The 21,737-nt window shown below is 42.3% G+C and overlaps 1 protein-coding gene across 4 annotated transcripts in view; it reads left to right on the forward strand.

The window, feature by feature from the left end:
• The first annotated feature begins 13,485 nt into the window (after positions 1-13,485).
• zdhhc23b (zinc finger DHHC-type palmitoyltransferase 23b) overlaps positions 13,486-21,737 on the forward strand; it is a 53,818-nt gene continuing 45,566 nt past the window's right edge. For 3 of the 4 annotated variants that reach the window (XR_006313136.1, XM_043700625.1, XM_043700628.1), the window contains exon 1: positions 13,710-13,855. The gene's annotated coding sequence lies outside the window, so the exon portion shown is untranslated. Of the gene's footprint in view, positions 13,604-13,709; positions 13,856-21,737 lie in introns of those variants that run through there. The other variant, XM_043700626.1, reaches the window with a different exon arrangement.

The following is a 21,737-nucleotide window of genomic DNA, read 5'->3' on the forward strand; positions in this document are numbered from 1 at the left end:
TAGGGGTAGATTCTTTACTCAGTGAGTCGTGAGTTCGTGGAATGCCGTGCCAGTAGCAGTGGTGGACTCTCCCTCTTTATGGGCATTTAAACGGGCATTGGATAGGCATATGGAGGATAGTGGGCTAGTGTAGGTTAGGTGGGCTTGGATCGGCGCAACATCGAGGGCCAAAGGGCCTGTACTGTGCTGTATTTTTCTATGTTCTATGTTCTATGTTAATGATCCATATTTTTAAGACATGAATATGGCCTGTAGAGAGCCATCTGCATAAAACCCACAGTACAGAAAATGCCACTCAGCCCAACTGTTCTGCGCTGGTGTTTATCCTCCACATAAGGCTTATCCCACTCTAATTACCCCTTCCCAACCTGCCACTGTATCCCTCTACTCTTTACTTCATCACCTATACATAAGCCTTTCCTTGAATGCATTGAACTATCTGTTTCAATCAGTCCATGTGACAATAAGTTTCACATTCTCACGTATCTGTGCAAAAGGTTCTTCATTTTTTTTCATTTAATTTGTTTATGGCCATTTTATATACATACCTCTTTTTTTACATTGGTCTCTGCTTCAATGGGAAGAATTTCCTAATCCCCATCCAGTTGAACTCTTCACAGTTCTCCAGAGAAAAGAGCACTGCCCAGCCTGATCAATCTTCTCTAATTATTGCAAGCTCTCCGTTCTACATTTCCTCAATGCTTCAAGTATCCTTTCTGCAGTCTTGAGGTGTTATTCTACTTTATAAATCTTAGAATCCCTACAGTGTGGAAACAGGCCCTTTGGCCCAACAAGTCCACACCAACCATCCGAAGAGTAATCCACCCAAACCCAATCCCCATTACTCTAAACTTACCCCTACTAATGCACCTAACCTACACATCCTACACTAACCTACACTATGGACAATTTAGCATGGCCAATTCACCTGACCTGCACATCTTTGGTTTGTGGGAGGAAACTGGAGCACCCAGAGGAAACCCACGCAGACACGGGAAGAATGTGCAAACTCCACATAGACAGTGGTCCAAGGCTGGAATCGAATCTGGGTCCCTGGCACTGTGAGGCAGCAGTGCATACCACTGAGCCACCGTGTCACCTGCCAGGCCTAAATCCTCATGTCCTGAACTTTGTGGAGTCCAATAAATGGTCTTATTGAAGATCTTTTTGAAGGTTCACTGCATTTGCTTGTGTACTCTTTTTGTTCCTTTTTCATAAGATTTGCAAAGGCTTGTTAAACGTCAGCTTTCTTTTCAATGTCAACTTTGACTTTCTCATTGCATCTGGAAGCATCATTTTGTCACTTTTTAGCAAGGTCTCCAGCACCTTTTCCGTTACAGACTTTAACTCTTGTACAATTCTCTGATTAATTTATCATCCTTTTTACAAGTCACTTTTGCTGTTCTCCATTCCTCACCCTATCTAAGGCAATCTCTTTTTTTTAACATATCCAAATGAGTTTTTTAAAAAGATATGGTATTGTGCTCCTCCTGGCTGACCTTCACAAGCCTGGTCTTTTGAAGGGTGTCCTCACTAAAGCTGTGACGGTACCTACAACACTATCACATTACACATCAAATTTCTACAACAGCTGTTGATTTGATTTTACATTATAGCAGCAATTGCTGAAATTCAACTGGGACTGTAAGTATGTAAAACATCCTGATGCAACTATTCTGCAGAGTGAAGAAGACCTCATCCCCAAAGCTTTGCTGCACAAAATGGCGAGATAGCTTGCTTATACCTGACCATTACAACATTAACTGGAAAGTATTTAGATTTGAGCTATGTGATCATGTCAGACGTTTGTAGCATGACCGAAATTGCAAGTAATAGCCAGCTATCTCACAGTGTACTCTGGGACAGGGTTACTCATTTTAATGTAACTGGTTACTTGCACAGTCTTAAACCAACTTAATTTCCCTTGGAATTATACAATGATTGTGACCTCAAAGATGATATCATCCTTCTAGCATTAGCCAGAATTTTCCAGGGTTATTTCTCCTGTCACATTTCTTTCCGTCGAAATCCAAATTCAAATCATTTGAACCCATCGGCCGAAACAAATAAGTGAGTGACTCTGCAACATTCATACCACATTTTCATTTTAAAAACCCTCAAAATTCTTCAGGAGAAAACAAAGATAAAAAAGCTGAGGATATCGAAAATGTGATAAAAAGACAAAAGTAAACAGTGGATGCCTTCAGCAGGTCAGGCAGCATTTGTGAAGAAAGTGAAATGAGAGTTAATGTTTCATGTTGAAGATCTTTCATCAAATCTGGGAAATGTCAGAGATTTCACAGTTTTTAAGTGAGTGCAACAAGGTTTGGGAATATCGGCAATTCTGGGGCATCTAGATGAAATATAATTTTGAATTGTGAAACCAGCACATTACGGGTACAACAGATAACTCTGAGGTTATCACAAGATGATGCTCTATCACTGAGAAATTTGAATGTACAAAGCACACATTCTACAAATACCATTCTTCTGAACATTATAAATGTAAAGCCTAATCGCAGGTCTCAAAGCTGTAACTTTTTAATTATGAAAAAATACTTGAAACATTTAAGTAAAATAAAGTATGACATATTAAAACCTGGCAAAAGTGAGGACTGCAGATGCTGGAAACCTGAGTTTAGATCAGTGTGTTGCTGGAAAAGCACAGCAGGTCAGGCAGCATCCGAGGAGCAGGAAAATCAACATTTCAGGCAAAAGCCCTTCATCGAAATAGAGGCAGAAAGCCTCCAGGGTGGAGAGATAAAGCTTGGCTTCATCGTATTACATTGATAGTGATTGTTGCTGTCTAACCCTACCCTAGTACTGCTTACTCTGCCACTGAAGTAGGTATTGTGATGACTTAGTATCTCTGAGAATCTTATGATTTATTCCCAGTGCTTTGTTAGTTTACCTGTCACTAGTTTTGTTTTTAACTCATTGTCTGTTCGCTAAGAAATTTAGGCAATTAGGAAATGGTTTGAGAAATATTTGCTTTCTAATAGCTGATTCTACACAAAGGAGCTTTTATGACTTTTCACTTAATGTATACATTTACATAGTGAACCAAAATATTGTTTGATCTCATGAAACTTCGACCCAACTTGTCCACGTCGCCCAGTTTTCACAATTAAACTAGTGAAATGATATTGAGATGAATGCATTGACATCTGTGCAGGTCCTTAGACCATGTAAGGAGGTTTTTACAGAGTATGGTTTGGTTTGAAGTTCACAGAAGTTTCACTCAACAGATTCCTGGTTGACGGGTCTAGTTATCAGGAAAGGATGGACAGTTTGTGCATGTATTCACTGGAGTTTGGAAGATTGAGAAATGGTGTTATTGAAACATATAAGATCCTGAGGGAATTTTTCAGCATATGTACTGAAAGGATATTCCTTTTAGTTAGGAGAAACTAGAGCATGGGGACAGGATTTAAAAATTATGAGTCTCCCATTTAGGATGGAGATGAGGTGAAAGACCTTCTTTCAACAGGACTGGGTATCTCCAAGATGCTTTTCCTCAGATATTGGTGGGGAGTTGGGTCATTTATTATTTTTAAAGTGGAGTCAGATCCCTGCTTGAGAAGGGAGTCAAAGTGTATCAGGGGTAGGTCCAAATATAGACTTGAGGTCACAATCAGATCAGCCATGATCTTATCAAGAAGAGAGCAGACTTGAGGACCTGAATGACCCACTCGTGCTGGAATAATAGTCAGAGGCTTCCTCTTCCTTCACTAATTAAAATAAAACCACACCGCACAAACTTGAAATTTGTAGTCTGGAAATATGGTAAATGATTGCATGAGTACACAGGACATTCACTTTTCAGGGACTGGTTTGTGTCCAGGACTTTTTTTAAACAAATGTTTTCTCTCTGTTGTTAAGAACTTGGATGGAATCTGTTTTCAACACAGTCTCAACGCAGGTCCTACCTTAGATGGATCAATTGTGTAAAACCCTAACATGACAATGCATGGCATTTTAATTTGCAGAACCTACATAGTTGGCTTGTGTGGGAAGTGCAATTATCAAATTGTTACATTTGGGATGATCTTTTGATATGGATACTGCTACGATCCCAAATCACCTACTTTATATTATGATCTGTTTAGGGACCAGTAACTTTTTGTTTTTAAAATAGATATAAAATGAGATCCAGGTGACTTACGAAGTGAATAAAGCCACAAGATTCCATGGTTTTGAACAACAATTTTACTATAAAAGTTAGAGTAATAATACAACCTCCAATACACATACAAATTTAACACCCAAAATGAACATGCAGTAAATACAGGGAATATACTATTATCACACATCTCATAGCTCATAACAAATGCAATCAGGACACACCCATGGATTTCTCAGTAACTCCCCCCAGTTGTTAATGACAGTGTAGGTCATCAATGATTATTAAATTTCTCCAAGAATTATAATCCTATTTGATCTTGACTTCTTACTGGGCCCCCTAATTCATAGACTCAATGCCGTTCTGTTTTCTTATCAGCATTACAGCTCAACAGCTCATTTCTGCCTGGAGATTAGTTATTTTTCCCGTCTTCTAGTATTGCCTGAGCCCCAACTGCAGTCTGAACTATTCAACTGCTCTTGGCTGAACGCTCTACCTACACAGAACTTGCGTCATTCAACTGCTTCTAACAGTACAGTTAATAATAACTATCTAATTGGAAGCTCTGTCTCTTTCTCTCTCCCACATTCACTGATTTCAGTCTCTGATTTTCACCTTTGAATTTCTGCATTGTGACCTTTGAAAGGTCCTGATGACCCACTGAACAATCAGCCCCTCCTTTAGTTCTTGGGAAATTGAATGGCAGCAATTAGCAATTCTGGAACAGAGTGTACTCTGAATGTTACATTTTGCAGGGAATGCTACATTGCTCAATACAATTAAAGAATTTAACCAGAGGACTTCGTCATAAAACCAAGACACTTCTATAAGGACAGATTTGTAGAACTTCAATAAATTATCAACAGGATGCTGGAGAAACTCAACAGGTTGAGCAACATCCGCATTGAGATAAACAGTTAACATTTCGAGTTGAATATGACATCTTCAGAAGGTTTGCTGATTGTTCCAAACATGAACAAGAAGCACATGATGTTGAAAGTGGGCATATGAAATGTTCCACTATTTATATTCTTTAATTATTTGAGAAAGTACAAATTCATCATCACTTTATTTTCTTTATTTTCATCTACCATTTCTAAAATGTGGAAATTAAAAGGTACAAAATGCAATTTAACAAAACTTCAATGGAAAATACTGCAATACTGCCACTGATAGCCTTATCTACATTCCATTGCCATCAAACATCACTCCACTAATGCTGCACAAGCTATATAAACTCCATCTCATCTCATTTTGTGGGCGGCACGGTGGCCCAGTGGTTAGCACTGCTGCCTCACAGCGCCTGTAGACCCGGGTTCAATTCCCGACTCAGGCGACTGACTGTGTGGAGTTTGCACATTCTCCCCGTGTCTGCGTGGGTTTCCTCCGGGTGCTCCGGTTTCCTCCCACAGTCCAAAGATGTGCGGGTCAGGAGAATTGGCCATGCTAAATTGCCCGTAGTGTTAGGTTAAAGGGGTAAATGTAGGGGTATGGGTGGGTTGCGCTTCGGCGGGTCGGTGTGGACTTGTTGGGCCGAAGGGCCTGTTTCCACACTGTAAGTAATCTAATCTAAAATTCTTACCACCCACATCTTACTTGCATTTGACCTGTTCACACATAACAATTTGCTGCTGACTCCACAGACTCTTTGTCCATTTAATCACTACACAGAGTTGGCTCCTACACTGATATTGGTATGTGTATATTGCTTGATGTGATTGAGGGAAGAAACAATAATGGCTATAGAATGTAGAGTGCTCTGAATACTTTATTGTAGAAAACACTTGGTTCAGATGAATCACAATAGGATAAAAGCTGTCTCTTGGTATTTGTCCCTGCTTCTCATTCAAATTTTAAAAATAATGACTCACAGAGATTTCCCATGGACTGAAATCCCTGAACTCACTACACTATTCAGAATGTAGCAGAAAAACACAATGAGCCAATTATAAATGTAAATTGCATTGCCATATCAGATGTAGTTACATTTACGTGGAATGACATTCACTCTTCTCTGAGCAAGTTCTGCAATTGTTACCCATTGTCCTTTTTTGGTACTACTTCCTGTTCCTCATGTCATAGAGACGCCAACCAGATATCCCAGCCCAATCTAGTTCCACCTACCAGCACTCGACCCATATCCCTCCAAAGCCTTCCTATTCATATACCCATCCAAATGCCTCTTAAATGTTGCAACTGTACCAACTTCCACCACTTCATCTGACAGCTCAGTCCGTACTCGTACCACCCTCTGTGTGAAAAAGTTGCCTCATAGCTCTCTTTTATATCTTTTCCCTTTCACCCTAAACCTATGCCCTCTAGTTCTGGACTCCCTGACCCCAGGGAAAAGACTTTGTCTATTTACCCTATCCATGCCCCTCATTACTTTGTAAACGGCTATAAGGTCACCCCTCAGCCTCTGACGCTCCAGGGAAAACAGCCCTAGCCTATTCAGCCTCTCCCTAAAGCTCAAATCCTCCAACCCTGGCAACATGTCTTCCTTCTTTTTTTTGCTTTGATGATATTTTACAATTTACAATCTGATTGGATGTGCATTCTTTAAGCCCTTCATGAATCTCATACCTTTTGAGTGAGCATCCAAATACCTAGTATTCTTACTTGTTCAAGACTTGACAAAACAAAATGAGCTCCTCTTACCCAGAATAGAACAACAGAAGACTTCCTATTGCATTACTTTAATGCCATAATTTTCTCTTTGTTTTCACCTGACATTTCTTCTTTTCTTGCATTCAATGAACATATGCAGGATACATAGTTAGTACTTTAACCAGGATTGGTAACAATCTGCTGTGTCTCTCCACTGTTTGTGAGGAAGGGTTGGACTCTGACCATTTATTGTGTAGAATCATAGTGTGTTTCAGTGTTTTCTAAATATGGTGTACAAACCTGGAGTTTGTGATATAAAAAGATCCCTTTCAAGGGTTAGTGTATCAAATTTAAAATGGGTCTGTAGTCCTTATTTGTGCTTTTTTGAAGCACTCATCAAAACATATTACTGACATGTCAAACAGGAAGTGAGAGAAAATAGACTGGAGTGTCCTTGATCTTCAGCTTTAGGGAATTCCTCTCTATTACTTGCCCAATTTATGCCTAATATCACATGGAAGTTAAATTAGTGATGTTTGGTATATTTGCAGCAAAGTATTTTGCAATAGTGAATGGATTTTTTTTCTCCTTTTATGGGTTTGATTCCACCTTTGGGCGACTGTCCGTATGGAGTATGCACATTATCCCCGTGTCTGCGGGGATTCCCTCTGGGTGCTCTGATTTCCTCCCATCATTCAGAGATGTGCAGGTTTGGGGGATTGGCCTAGTGTTGTAAATTGCCCATACTGTCGAGGGAAGTGCAGCGAGGTGGATTAGCCGTCGGAAATGCAGGATTACAGGGATAGGAATTAGGGGTGTAGGCCTGCGTGGATGCTGCTCAGAGAGTCGGTGTGGACTCAATGGACCGCTTCCACACTATAGGGATTTTATGAAAATTTTATTTGTCATGCGCCATAGACCAAATTGTTGATTTTTCTGGACCAGTATATAACATTGTCCTCACATTGTCAATCTTGCACCAATCCCCAAGTTTGAATAAAAACCCTCTTACTATAATAGCTTAGTGGATCAACAACTCATTTCAAGTTCTTCTGGTTTCAAGAGAACAAAGACTAATTAAACTTTCAGCCCTCAACATAACTTACAAATCGCATTTTGGAAATGTACTTATATGGCATCTATAATATCATAAACATCCCACTGTTACAAGCATCATTTTAGTATGACTGCACGTTATATAATTTCTAAATTATACCTATTCTACTTGACAAAAATGCATCCTATTACTCACTATAATAATAATACAAACCAAAACCAGTAATGTTAAAGCCAAAGATGAAACATATACAATGGGGTTTGGTGGGGGGTGGGCGTTAAACCATTGTAAAAGTCCACAAGCAGAATGAAAATGCTGATATTAAGGAGTTCATACCAAGATGTGTTTTAGGTAATATCAACATAGATGTCTTTGGTTGGCAAATAAGCTACTATGGTGTCATGTCACTTGGAAAACTGACTTTTGTCCCATTGCATTTGAGTTAGACCAACTGAATGTGGAGTCATAAATGTAGCAGTCATATCTCAAGACAGGTGTGAGAAATATCTGAAGTTTAATTAACTCAAGTCCAAATAAGGATAAATACAATTTTAACATAATCCCCAACCATTTCAATTATTTCCCTCCAGAAAGTAATGGCTCCTGCTGTATGTAGTGTGATCAATACCTATTCATCCTAAAGTGAAAACCATTTACAACTGAGGTCACATGACTACGACAAGTCAAATGTATAGTGTCTTTACAAATGCATTTCTCCAAACATGCCCCCTTCATAAATAAGCAGACACTTCTGCAAACATTTCTTCTTTTTCTTTTGGAGCTTCTTCCCATGTTAATAGTTCTGATAAGAATAAGTTTGTCCTCTCTCAAAAGATATGCTCAGAGCAGGATCTCTTATGCCTGAGATAATCCAATCTTAATGAAATCATATTTCAGTTAACCAGACTCTCAGGATTCAGGTGGATGTGTCAGTGGTGTCATATACTGGTCAATATTTCCATTAAGTTCTGATATTCAACAAATACAGTTCATAAATAACATTAGGAACAATCCATATCTTGTGTCTTCAAGGCCTTCAAACTTTCTCCAGTCTTTAGCACCCCTCAGTGACATCTATGGTGGAATACAGTTTATAAAACTCTTTCCCAGCACTGATAATGAAGTTGTTACTCTTAGTTGTTCAAGTTTCTTGTTTAGTTTTGTAGCTATTTCATAGTTCTGCCATATAGATTGAAATAACTTCCAATTGTTTCATGCTGCCTTCCATTTCTACAAGACTGGAAAATTCACAGCCAATTTTATTCAACCAGAGTGAGTCAAAGTTGTAGACTGCAGTTCTAATCTTTTCAATTGCAAAAATGTACTTTTTTCTAACAAATCTTTATACGCATTCAGTTACTGAAACAGTTTAGTATAGTCTTTGCACATGAATAACAACCATTTGGCAATCTCTGCGATTCCAACAAAATTCAAGGCATTTCTTACTCGTACAGCACTATATTTACATACATTGAGACACTGAGTGGGGGTATAATAACTGAATGGAACCCCATTGTACTTACGCAGAAAGACTTTAGATGGTGGTCTTTCCCCACTGCACTTTAGTGTCAGCTGCCCCAAGCTTTGGTGTATCCCTTAGCATGTAGCCCTGGACCTTGGAATGTGTCAGTCTGCAACACTCAGTCAAGGTCAACTCTTTACACTGCAAGAGCAAAGAGCATCTTTCACCAGGTTCCAGGAGCAGTCGATGTTTGTCTCTGTGTGTCCCCAATGGGACAGCACGTAGAAGACAGAGTTCTGTGTCACAGAGCTGCTCCGGACAAACATTGACAAAAATTACTGCATCTCCCTCCAGAATTTCTTTCCAAAAGGAGATGTTTGACCATCTCTTCCCCCTTCCACAGCTACTTCAAGGACAGTGTGTGGTGGTGCACAGAGACCAGGTGTGCATAAATGATCTGATGGGCAATGCCTTTCTCTACCGCCAGCCAAGCAGGTTCATAGCTCCTTGAAAGTGGCGTTCCAAGTAGATAGGATAGTGAAGAAGGTGTTTGGTATGCTTTCCGTGATTGGTCAATATACTGAGTACAGGAGTTGGGAGATCTGTTGTGACTGTACAGGATGTTGGTTAGGCCACTTTTGGAATACTGCATTCAATTCTGGTCTCCTGCTATAGGAAGAATGTTGTGGAACTTGAAAGGGTTCAGAAAAGATTTACAAAGATGTTACCAGGTTTGGAGGGTTTCAGCTATAGGGAGAGGCTGACTGGGGCTATTTTCCCTGGAGTGTTGGAGGCTGAGAGATGACCTTATAAAGGTTTATAAAACCATGAAGGGCATGGATAGGGTAAATCGACAAGGTCTTTCCCCCGGGTTGGGTGAGTCCATAGGTTTAGGTGAGAGGGGAAAGATATAAAGGGACCTAAGGGGTAACGTTTTCATGCAGACGGTGGTACGTGTATGGAATGAGCTGCTAGAGGAACTGGTGGAGGCTGGTAAGATTACAACGTTTAAAAGGCATCTGGATGGGGACATGAATAAGAAGGGTTTAGAGGGGTATTGGCCAAATGCTGATAAATGGGACTAGATTTATTCAGGATATTCAGATTTATTCAGATTTATTTAGTCAGCATGGACGAGTTGGATCGAAGGGACTGTTTCCGTGCTGTGTATCACTGTGTGTCTTTGTGCTCGTTGGAAAGCTCTGACGATGAATCGACAGTGTGGTGCTGGAAAAACACAGTAGGTCAGGCAGCATTCGAGGAGCAGGAGAATCGATGTTTCAGGTATTAGCCCTTCATCAGGAATGAGGCTTGTCAGCCAAGGAGGCTGGGAGATAAAAACGTAGCTGAGAGTGCGATAGGTAGATGAAGTTGGGGGTAATGGTAATAGGTCAGAGAGGAGAGTGGAGGGGATAGGTGGGAAGGAAGATGGACAGGGAGGACAGTTCAAGAGGGCGATGCCAAGTTGGAAGGTTGGAACTGGGATAAGGTAGGGGGAGGGAAATGAGGAAACTGGTGAAATCCACATTGATGCCATGGGGTTGCAGGGTCCCAAGGCAGAAGATGAGGCGTTCTTCCTCCAGGCGTCGGGTGGTAAGGGTTTATCGATGGAGGAGGCCTAGGACCTGCATGTCCTTGGCGGAGTGGGAGGGGGAGTTAAAGTGTTTGGCCAGTGGGTGGTGGGGTTGCTTCGTGCGTGTGTTCCAGAGATGTTCTCTGAAGCATTCTGCAAGTAGAGAAGACTGCATCAGGAGCAACAGATACAGTAAATGACATGTGTGGAAGTGCAGGTAAAACTCTGATGGATGTGGAAGGCTCTTTTGGGACTTTGGATGGAGCTGAGGGGGGAGGTGTGGGCGCAGGTTTTGCAATTCTTGCAGTGGCGGCGTCGGGTGGTAAGGGTTTATCGGTGGAGGAGGCCCAGGACCTGCATGTCCTTGGCGGAGTGGGAGGGGGAGTTAAAGTATTTGGCCAGTGGGTGGTGGGGTTGCTTCGTGCGTGTGTTCCGGAGATGTTCTCTGAAGCATTCTGCAAGTAGAGAAGACTGCATCAGGAGCAACAGATACAGTAAATGACATGTGTGGAAGTGCAGGTAAAACTCTGATGGATGTGGAAGGCTCTTTTGGGACTTTGGATGGAGCGGAGGGGGGAGGTGTGGGCGCAGGTTTTGCAATTCTTGCAGTGGCGGGGGAAGGTGCCAGGAGGGGAGGATGGGTTGGTGGGGGGCGTGGACCTGACAAGAGAGTCGCAGAGGGAATGGTCTTTACGGAAAGTGGATAGGCATGGGGAGGGAAATATTTCTCTGGAGATGGGGTCCGTTTGTAGGTGGCAAAAATAGCAGAGGATAATACAATTTTCCCAGAGTTTGGTGGGATGGAAGGTGAGGACCAGGGAGTTCTGTCCCTGTTGCAGTTGGAGGGGTGGGGTCAAGGGTGGAGGTGTGGAAAGTGGAGGAGATGCGCTGGATGGCATCGTCGACCACATGGGAGTGGAAATTGCGGTCTTTGAAGGAGGGTTCTGGTGTGTTCTATGGTGGAACTAATCCTCCTGGGAGCAAATGCAGCAGAGGTGGAGGAATTGGGAATAAAGGATAGCATTTTTACAGGAAGCAGGGTGGGAGCAGTTGTCATCCAAGTAGCTGTGAGAGTTGGTGGGTTTGTAGAAAATGTCCATGTTGAGTTGGTCACCGTTGATGGAAATGGAGAGGTCCAGGAAGAGGATGGAGGTATCTGAGATCATCCAGGTGAACGTAAGGACAGGGTGGTGGGCTTGGAGGCCTTCGTCATGGCAGATAGAAGGCCTCATTTCCCCAACGCCTCATCTTCACCATGGACATCCGGTCCCTATACACCTGTATCCACCATGACGAAGGCCTCAAGCCGTTTCGTCCTCTCCCAGTGTCCCCACCAGAACCCCTCCACTGACACTCTCATTTGTTTGGCTGAAATGGTCCTTACCTTCAATAATTTCTCCTTTGAATCGTCCCATTTCCTCCAGACCAAAGGGGTTGCCATGGGCACCAGCACGGGCCAGAGCTATGTCTCTCTCTCTTTCTCGGTTATGTGGAACAGTCCATCTTCCGCAGCTGCAGCAGCACCACTCCCCACATTTTCCTCCACTACATTGATGACTATGTTGGCACCACCTCGTGCTCCCACGAGGAGGTTGAACAGTTCATCAATTTCATCAATACGTTCCACCCTGACCTTAAGTTCACCTGGACCATCTGAGACACTCCCCTCCCCTTTCTGGACCTCTTCATCTTCATCAAAGGTGATCAACTCATAATGGGCATCATCTGCAAACCCACTGACTCCCACAGCTACCTGGACTACACCTCTCCCCAGCCTGCCTCCTGTAAAAATGTTATCCCTCATTTACAATTCCTTCACTTCTGCCGCATCTGCTCTCAGGAGGACCAGTTCCACCACAGAAGCGACCAGTTGGCCTCCTTCTTCAAAGACCGCAATTTCCCCTCCCACGTGGTTGATGTCCTCCAGCACATCTCATCCACTTCCTATCTCTCAGCCTCCCCTGGCCCACAAGCCTCATTCCTGATGAAGGGCTAATGCCCGAAACGTCGATTCTCCTGCTGCTTGGATGCTACCTGACCTGCTGTGCTTTTCCAGTACCACCCTCTTGACTCTGATCTCCAGCATCTGCAGTCCTCACTTTCTCCCAGTTCTGATAATGAAGCATTCTGCCAAATGACTTTGACATTCTGCTCAGGGAACCCTGCAACAGGACACATGCTCTCCTTTTCCCTCTGGGTCTCAAGAACTCTACCTGCTGACTACTTCCTGACAGACCTGTGGTCAAAAGCTTTTTCTTTTGACAAATGTTTCCAGTTGATACTGAATGGTCCAACTACTTGGGGTGTTCAGTTGCATGGAGGCCAGACCCATCCTTTACTCCTGCCTGTCCCCTATAGCAGTCGGCTCTCTCAGAGCTCTCGGACAAAGTGAGGACTGCAGATGCTGGAGATCAGAGTCCAGAGTGTGGTGCTGGAAAAGCACAACAGGTCAGGTAGCATCGGAGGAGCAGGTCGTTTCGGGCGAGAGTTCTGAAGAGTCAGAGACATTGAGCTGCACACTTCCAAAACCCAGTCTCAGGGTGTTTAACAGCTACTCAGATCTGAACTGATTTGGAGATGCCGGTGTTGGACTGGGGTGTACAAAGTTCAAAACCATACAACATTATATCTGAAATGAAAGCAACTTCCAGCAGGCGGCACACGAGTGTAGCCCAGCCAGCGCTGTGTTCTTGCACACGCATTCCACCAGACAGCTCCCCTCGCTTTTACACTCTGCCCAGCGATTGTAACAGGAAGGACTCGGAAACTTTTTTTGGACTGGTAGGAAAATAACGCCAGGGAGGGGACACAGAGCCGGGTGCACAGGCTGGGAATGAGGAAGGCTTGCAAATGTTGAGAGGCTGAGGTGGCGCGCGGAGTGGGGGGAACTCGGGGACGCGCACGGGGTGGGAGGAGCCCCGAGTCCCGGCAGCGAAGACATTGTTACTGCGTGCAGCGCTCCTGAAGATAGGGTAAAGACAGAGAGAGACGCGGAAGTGAGTGGGACCTGTTGACTGATGCTGCCAAGCTTGGGTGAGTGAAGTGTCCAGGGGAGAGCCACTTTGACACAGGTAGACTGTAGAGGTTGGGGTGGTATCCACTGGAAAGGATGTCCTGTGATTCAATGTAACCCTTTAACTGTGTTGCAACTGCTGGATACAGAGAGAGGGAGAGAAAGACACACGCGTCGCAAATCTGAAGTTCACCTAGCCCTAGCCAGCCCGCAATTTTACTGCGAGCTTTGCCGTTTACCTTCCCAGTGTAGTTTGTAATAAATATTAATAATGATACCCAGGGCACACAGCGGTGTGGTGACCGTGCAGGCTTGGGGATTGTTACCTGGTTCATGCACCCGAATGTGATCATCCCCGAGACGGTGATTCTGAGCAACTGCAAATCGTGTCGTGTGGGACATGTTAATTACAGGGGACATTGAAGTCGTTCACACACCCGCTGCATAATTTGCTTCAAAGATATTTCTGGCTGCAAGATGGATTTCTTCCCCGCCTCTCCCCCAATTTCGAGTAACGCCCTAATAGTTTTCGTTCTAGCATTTGTAATACTGGCAATAAGGAAACAACATTTTTAACCATATCACAAGTGAGTGTGTTAAGTGGACCAGAGTATTTCCTTATAACAAATGATTGACAATTATTTCTAAACTTGGGAGTATTTAGCTTCTTATTGTAGTTGGTAGCTATATTGGAAGTAATTCAACATCTATAGATGTATAGAAGTGGCAGCTATTGTTACAATAACAGCAACACAAAAGAATGCAAACCAACCTAATATTGTGGGCAATATTGTAAAAACAAAACTTAAGTTGAATGTGGACATATGGTGCCTCAGCAGAATAGCATCCTCCCCAGCTTTTTACACATGCTTACTGGTATGACATCACTGAGTTGGCATTGAACTTGCCACCTTGTGCTCCAAATGGTTTCTGTGATATCAAAAATGTTTCTGATCCAGCAGACATATGGAACTGTATTTTGTCAGCAATTTGCAAAAGTAGTCAAAACATTTTTTTCAATTTAAAGAGTATGAAATTGGCTTTAATATTGGTATATGAAGCGAACAGGCTGAGGGACATGTGTAACGTGTAAATGAGAAGAAACAGTTTTGCATTTACACAGCATTTTTATGACCAATGAAAACTCAGAGCTTTTTACAGCCAGTGTCTCATTTTTTGCTGTGTGTAATGCAGGAAATGCCCCAGCTAGTTTGTGCTCAATTAACTTTCTTATAAAAAAATGTGGGAATAGCCAGGATTTTCATTGTGATATTGATTAGTGGAGAAATATTGGCTGGAAATAACACGTCTGCTTCTCAAAGTCGTGTCTTGACATGGAAAGACTGATAGAGTGGATGTAGAGGTAATGTTCCCATTTTTGGGTGATTCAGGTGAGTCATTAATAAATTCAACAAAAAATCAGCAGAAATGTATTTATTCATGCTCTGAGTGTGGAACTCAGTACAACGTGGAATAGTTAGGTAAATAGTATTGCATTGAAGGTTAAATGAGATTAGCACTTGAGATAGGAAAAGGAGGTTTTGCTGAGAGAGTTAAATGAAAAGGAATGTGAGAACACTTGTGAGGAGCGAAATAAACTGCATGAATTTGTTAGATCAGGTTGCATTTCTTGATCTTGATAAATAACATGGGTTTAGGTAATTTGCAACTCTCAAAGAACAAAGAAAATTTACAGCCCAGGAACAGGCCCTTCGGCCCTCCAAGCCTGAGCTGATCCAAATGTATTGTCTAAACCTGTCGGTCAATTCCTAAGCATCTGTATCCCTCTGCTCCCCACCTACTCATGCATCTGTCCAGATACATCTTAAATGAATCTACTGTGCCTGCCTCTACCACCTCTACTGGCAACGCGTTCCAGCCGCCCACCACCCTCTGTATGAAGTACTTGCCGTGTATCCCCCTTAGACTTTCCACCTCTCACCTTGAAAGCGTGACCTCTCGTTATGGAATCCCTCACCCTGGGGAAAGGCTTGTCTCTATCCACCCTGTCTATACCCTTCATGATTTTGTAAACCTCTATCAGGTCCCCCCTCAATCTCCTTTTTTCTAATGAAAATATACCTAACCTACTCAACCTCTCTTCATAGCTAGCACTTTCCATACCCAGCAACATCCTCGTTAAACCTTCTCTGCACCCTCTCCAAAGCGTCCACATCCTTTTGGTAATGTGGTGACCAGAACTGTACACAGTATTCCAAATGTGGCCGAACCAACATCCTGTACAATTTTAACGACTTGCCAGCTCTTATACTCAATACCCTGTCCAATGAAGGCAAGCATACTATATGCCTTCTTGACCACTCTATCCACCTGTGCAGCAACCTTCAGGGTACAATGGACCTGCACTCCCAGATCTCTCTGCCCATCAACTTTTCCCAAGGCTCTTCCATTCAGTGTATAATTTGCTCTAGAGTTAGTCTTGCCTAAATGCATCACCTCACATTTGTCTGGATTGAAGGCCATCTGCCATTTTTCCACCCAACTTTCCAGTCTATCTATATCCTCCTGTATTCTTTGACAGTCCCTTATGCTTTCTGCTACTCCACCAATCTTCGTGTCATCTGCAACCACCAATCTTCGTGTCATCTCATACAGGTTTATTTAACACCTTAGTCAACAGCTTGCAATTACAGATAAGTATGCATGCATCAAGGCACTGTCCTGCTTCTGCTGGACAGCACAGTTAGTAGAAGAGACGAGGAACCAAGGGCACAGTTTTAGGGGAAAGGGATGACCCTTTAGAACTGAGATGAGAAATTTCTTCGGCCAGAGGGCAGTGAATCTGTGGAATTCATGTAGAGGTCAAGTAATTGAGTGTATTTAAGACAGATTGATTCCCTTAATAATCAAGAACCTATGATTATGGGGAAAAGACAGAATGAGAAACATATCAGCTACAATTGAATGGTGGAGCAAACTCTGGGTCGAATGGCCTAATTCTGCTACTGTACCTTATGGTCCTGTCGTCATGTGGTTTCATCATGGTCTTTGGTCATTACCATATCTAGATCTGAATGCAATTGGGTGGTGTTGTAAAACAGAGGGACTTGGGGTTACAGGTACATAAGTCTTTAAAGTTTTCATCACATACATTCAGGGTGGTTACAAGGACATTTAGTATGCTTGCTTTCATTGCTCAGTCCTTTGAGTATAGGAATTGGGAAGTCATGCTGAGGTTAAACAGGACTTTGATGAGGCCTCTTCTAGAATGCTGTGTCCAGTTCTGGTTGCCAACTTATAGGAAGGATATTAGCAAGCTGGAGAGGGTTCTAAAGACACTTAATGGAATGTTACTGGGTATGGAAGGTTTGAATTATAAAGAAAGGCTGGGTGTTTTTTCACTGGAGTATAGGAGGTTGAGATGCAATCTGATAGAAGTTTATAAAATAATATAAGTATATAGATAGAGTTGATGGTAGTTATCTTTTCCCTAAGATTGGGGATAACAAGATTAGGGGGCACACTTTTTAAGGTGAGAGGAGAGAGATTTAAGAAAGACACGAGGCAAATTCTTAACATGGAGGGTCGTTCGCATATAGAATGAACTTCCTAAAGAAGTGGTGGCCACAGTACAATTACAATGTTTAAAAGATATTTGGATCGATACACAAACAGGAAAAGTTTGGAGGGATGTGGGCCAGGAGCAGGCAGGTGGGACTAGCTTAGTTTGGGATTATGTTTGGCATGGACTGGTTGGACCAAACGGTCTGTTTTTTTGCTGTATGATGCTGACTCTGTAACACCACTCTTAATGCAGTAACAAGGTCCTTTCTTTCCCCACTGTCAAGAAAAATTCCATATTAGGGTTGTTGCAATCTATTTACACAGAAACAGACTCCAACTTCTCCCCGTGTCTTTGTGGGTTTCCTCCGCAATCCAAAGACATGCAGGATAGGTGAATTGGCCATGCTAGATTGCCTATAGTGTACAGGGGTGTGAAAGTCAGGGGTAATTGTAGAGTAGTAGGGGAATGGGTATGGGTGGATTACTCTTAGGAAGGTCAGTGTGAACTTGTTGGGCCTAATGGCCTGTTTCCACACAATAGGGATTTTATGTTTCTATAGGTGGTTTGACAATTCTGTGATGGTTTAACCTTCCAAAGGTTTAGACTCCTCACTTTGGTGCCCTGAACTTGTAAGTGTTATTAGATTTAACTTTATTGTGACTTGTACTCAAATGAGTACAGTAAAAAGTGTACAAGCTGCTGCTTATGGCACCATTTTATGTACCAAGGACCCTAGGTACAGCTTTTTCAGTTACAGTTCATAGGAAAATAGAAATGTAAAAAAATTCCAGCATTGCAGAATTTAGGAATAAATGATAAAATGGTGAAAAAATAGTTCAGCACATCAGTCTTCTGACCCAGTCCACGCTGGGACTTGACTTCAGATTGTGCCGGGCTTCACCTCCGCATCCACGAAGCTGGGAGACCTCTTCGGAATCATCTCAAGGCCGGATGTCCACGCCGAGGCCATACCAGGCTGAGAGACCACCCAAAGACCGCCATGCTGGGCCGCTGGGAGATCGCCATGTCAAGCCAAGAGGACTCCACGCTGATTCAGCCATCTGCCACCTCAGGCCAAGAGATTTTTGGAGTCTAGTGTTGATAGTTGTTGTGATGAGTTTTCACACCTTCATTACCCACACTAGCTTTTGTGTGTGTCTTGTACAAGAATGGCATATTGGACAGTTTCCTGAATTGGCTTCTGTTTCTCCTCTGTGTTGCTGCATTAGGTTTTGTGACTTCAAAGGATTTGTACTCATGGCACACTTGGATCCCCTGATGGGTAATTACGCTCCTTAGGCTGAATGTATGTCTCTGACCTTTCGTTGTAAGGGTGGATTAGGCATTGTTTCCACACTTTGTTAGTCATGCACCATCTTCATTCTCTGTTGTGTTATTTTAAATAAATTTGTCCTGTATCTCTCAGGATGCGGACAGGTGATGTGTTGGCAGGGTTGTCCTTCCTTGCCTTCCAAAGATAATCTCTGCTGGTGATGGTGTGCCCAGGTCCAGAGTGTAGCCATTTTGGTGTCAAGTTTATAGCAGGTAATGAAGTCCTAACCCTGTACGTTTGCTGAAATGCGTATAATCTAGGTGCTGTGCTTCTCATTGGTTTGCACCAAGTCGTTTCCCAATAGCTTGCGATCAGTTTCCTTACTTATTTAGCAGGTATGTATGAAATCCTGTGATACTGAATATTAGAGCAAGTGTTTTACACTCTTTTTTTGGAAATAGCGGTTTGTGCTGTGATAACTGGATATAGATCCAAAAGGTTGTTTTGTCATCTGGCATGTTCAACTGTCTCTGAGATGTATCCAATTGCAGGATTGTCATCTTCTTTGAGTCATGCTATTACTGTAGGATGTGAGTTTCTGACTGTTTCCTGAGTGATTCAGACATAATATGATGGTCTTCCTGCCATGCACTTATAAATTAAGAATATACAAGGCTGAGATGGATGTTTTTTATCAGTAAGGGAGTTGAGGGTTATAGGGGAAAAGGCAGGAAAATGGATGGAAGATTATCACATCAGCCATGATCTCATGGAATGGTGGACTTCATGGACTGAATGGCCTATTTTCTTTTCTTGTCATGTGGTCTTATATGGATAGGTTTTCTCCTGAAGAGTTATGTTGATGATATTGTATTGTTTGATAAGTTTGGTGTGTATTGTGTTAGGAAGCTAGAAAAACTGAGACATCTCTGTGGGTCATTTTTCTCTTGAGGAGCAAACGTGCACTACATGTTCAAGTTTGCCTCGGTCAGGAAGGATTCCTCAAGCTGAATAAATCGAACCAAACATATTAATCTGACCTTCCTGACACTTCTTGCTTTTGGAAGTATAGATTTTAATTTTGTTCTTCTTTGGTTTTGCCCGTTACCACAATATTGCCAGCAATACAGACACATCCAGAAATATTTTCTGTAATTCTGTCTGTATGTTGCTGATTCAGATCCCTGGCTGAAAGGCAGTCTCTGGAAGCCATAGCTTTCAAATGGTGTTCTGAAAGTAATGATTTCCTGAGATTTCTCTGCCAAGTGTACTGACAAAGAAATCTGTTGCTTGGCTTAGAAAATAATTTAGCTGCTGAAAATTTGGATTTCAGGACCTGTAATTTTGGCATTTTGTGTGCATATTCCTTGAGAGAAAGTTTTCGATGTCTTGAGTCTGAACATACCCAGACCAATCCAATTTTCTTCAGCAATCATCTTATAGGACTGCATCAGTCTGAATGCAGGTGCACAGACTGGATAATGCCATTACATTTCATAACCAACTTACTCTTCAGCTCCTGTTGTAAGTGAGCAGGAAGGAGTAGCTTGATGGAACCCGTCTTCATTTAAGGTTCAATATAGCATTGCCTATGAAGCTTCCTATGCTATCAAATCTGACTGGGCACAACTGTTGATTGTCTCCGTGTCAATGTTCTTGGTCTTGGTAATTGATATCTTGGCGATCTGTTCAATGGTCACAGTATTGTGATGTGTACGTGCCAGTAATCCTACTATTGCTAGTCTGCTCGTGTCCACTAAGGGAAATGCTTAGGGTTTCCAAGAAGAAATTCTATAGTTTTATTTCATCATCTGTGTACTAATATAAGGGAGGGCTGAGCCATAATGTAGTTAATTTTGTTGTAAATTTTGTCATTGGCTTCTAATAGTCTAGGTACACATTTGACAAGATTGAGTGGTAAGGTGTTTGCACTGGCACGCAAGCCAGTGTTGATCTTGTGTGTGTTAGCTAACTTCCTTCGGGGATATGATGTTAAAGATGAAAGCTTCTAACTGTGGGGGTGAAGTCAACCAAGATGCAATGTTACCAAAGTATTGATAATCATTGAATGAATATCCACTTCCATTATCTGCACAGATAGCTTGGCACTGTAGCCGTAATTACCCTTGTTGAAACACCTATAGATAAATTGATTCAAATAGCTGTTATCTGGACAGTGTCGTATTGTCATTTGTCATATTCATGTGGCATGCCAAGGGTTATGTGTCTTGTCTTCTGGCATGTCATGTGCCATTTGTGTCGTTTACATGTTGGGTGTCATGTCACGGGTCACTGTCGCATATCACATCTTGTGTTGTCATATGGGCCATTATCATGTATCACATGGCATTTCAGGTGTTGCCATGTTATGTGGCATTGTCATGTCATGATGTGACACTATCATGTCATATGATATGTCATGACGTGTCATGTGTCAAATTAACCCTATATTCACATGACACATGACATGATGTGATGTTTTCTGGGTTACTCTGTGCGTGCATTCTGTCCCCTGTACTGTGTTCATCTTCAGAAAGTACTGATTGTTATGTAATTATGTTTCTGGGGTCTTGTTGCAAATGTCAATTCTGTAATGCTTCATGCTTTGTCTGAGGCATTCTGTGGTCTTGAAATTTGCACCACTCCCTTGTTTATTTGGGAAAAATCACCAATGTCAATCACACTGTCGTATCACCATGGATTCAGCTTACTAATGCTCATTCATTTTTATTTAACAGCTCAGACTACAATTTGTAGTTACAGACTGCACATGGAGGTTTGAAACGTGGTTTCATCTTGGCTCCCTGACTCATTTGCATATACAGTTCCTAAAACCAACATCTCTTAAAATAATCTCTTATAACATACAGTGTTAAAATCTTGCCTGGGAGCACTGTGTTTGAACATGTGCAGTGTCCTGTGAAGTAAGAGAACCAAGATCCTGGGCTGTAATTCCTCCCCTGGTGAGATTTTAATTTCAGTCATGCTGTTGTAAAATGTGTGGGAGCAACAACTAGGAAGGAAGCCCAGTCAGCTGGCTTAACCATATTCCTCTTACCTACTACATAAACATAGTACAGTACAGCACAGGTCTTTCGGCCAT

Source organism: Chiloscyllium plagiosum, chromosome 12 (genome assembly GCF_004010195.1).
Source record: "Chiloscyllium plagiosum isolate BGI_BamShark_2017 chromosome 12, ASM401019v2, whole genome shotgun sequence".
NCBI classification, from domain to species: Eukaryota; Metazoa; Chordata; class Chondrichthyes; order Orectolobiformes; family Hemiscylliidae; genus Chiloscyllium; species Chiloscyllium plagiosum.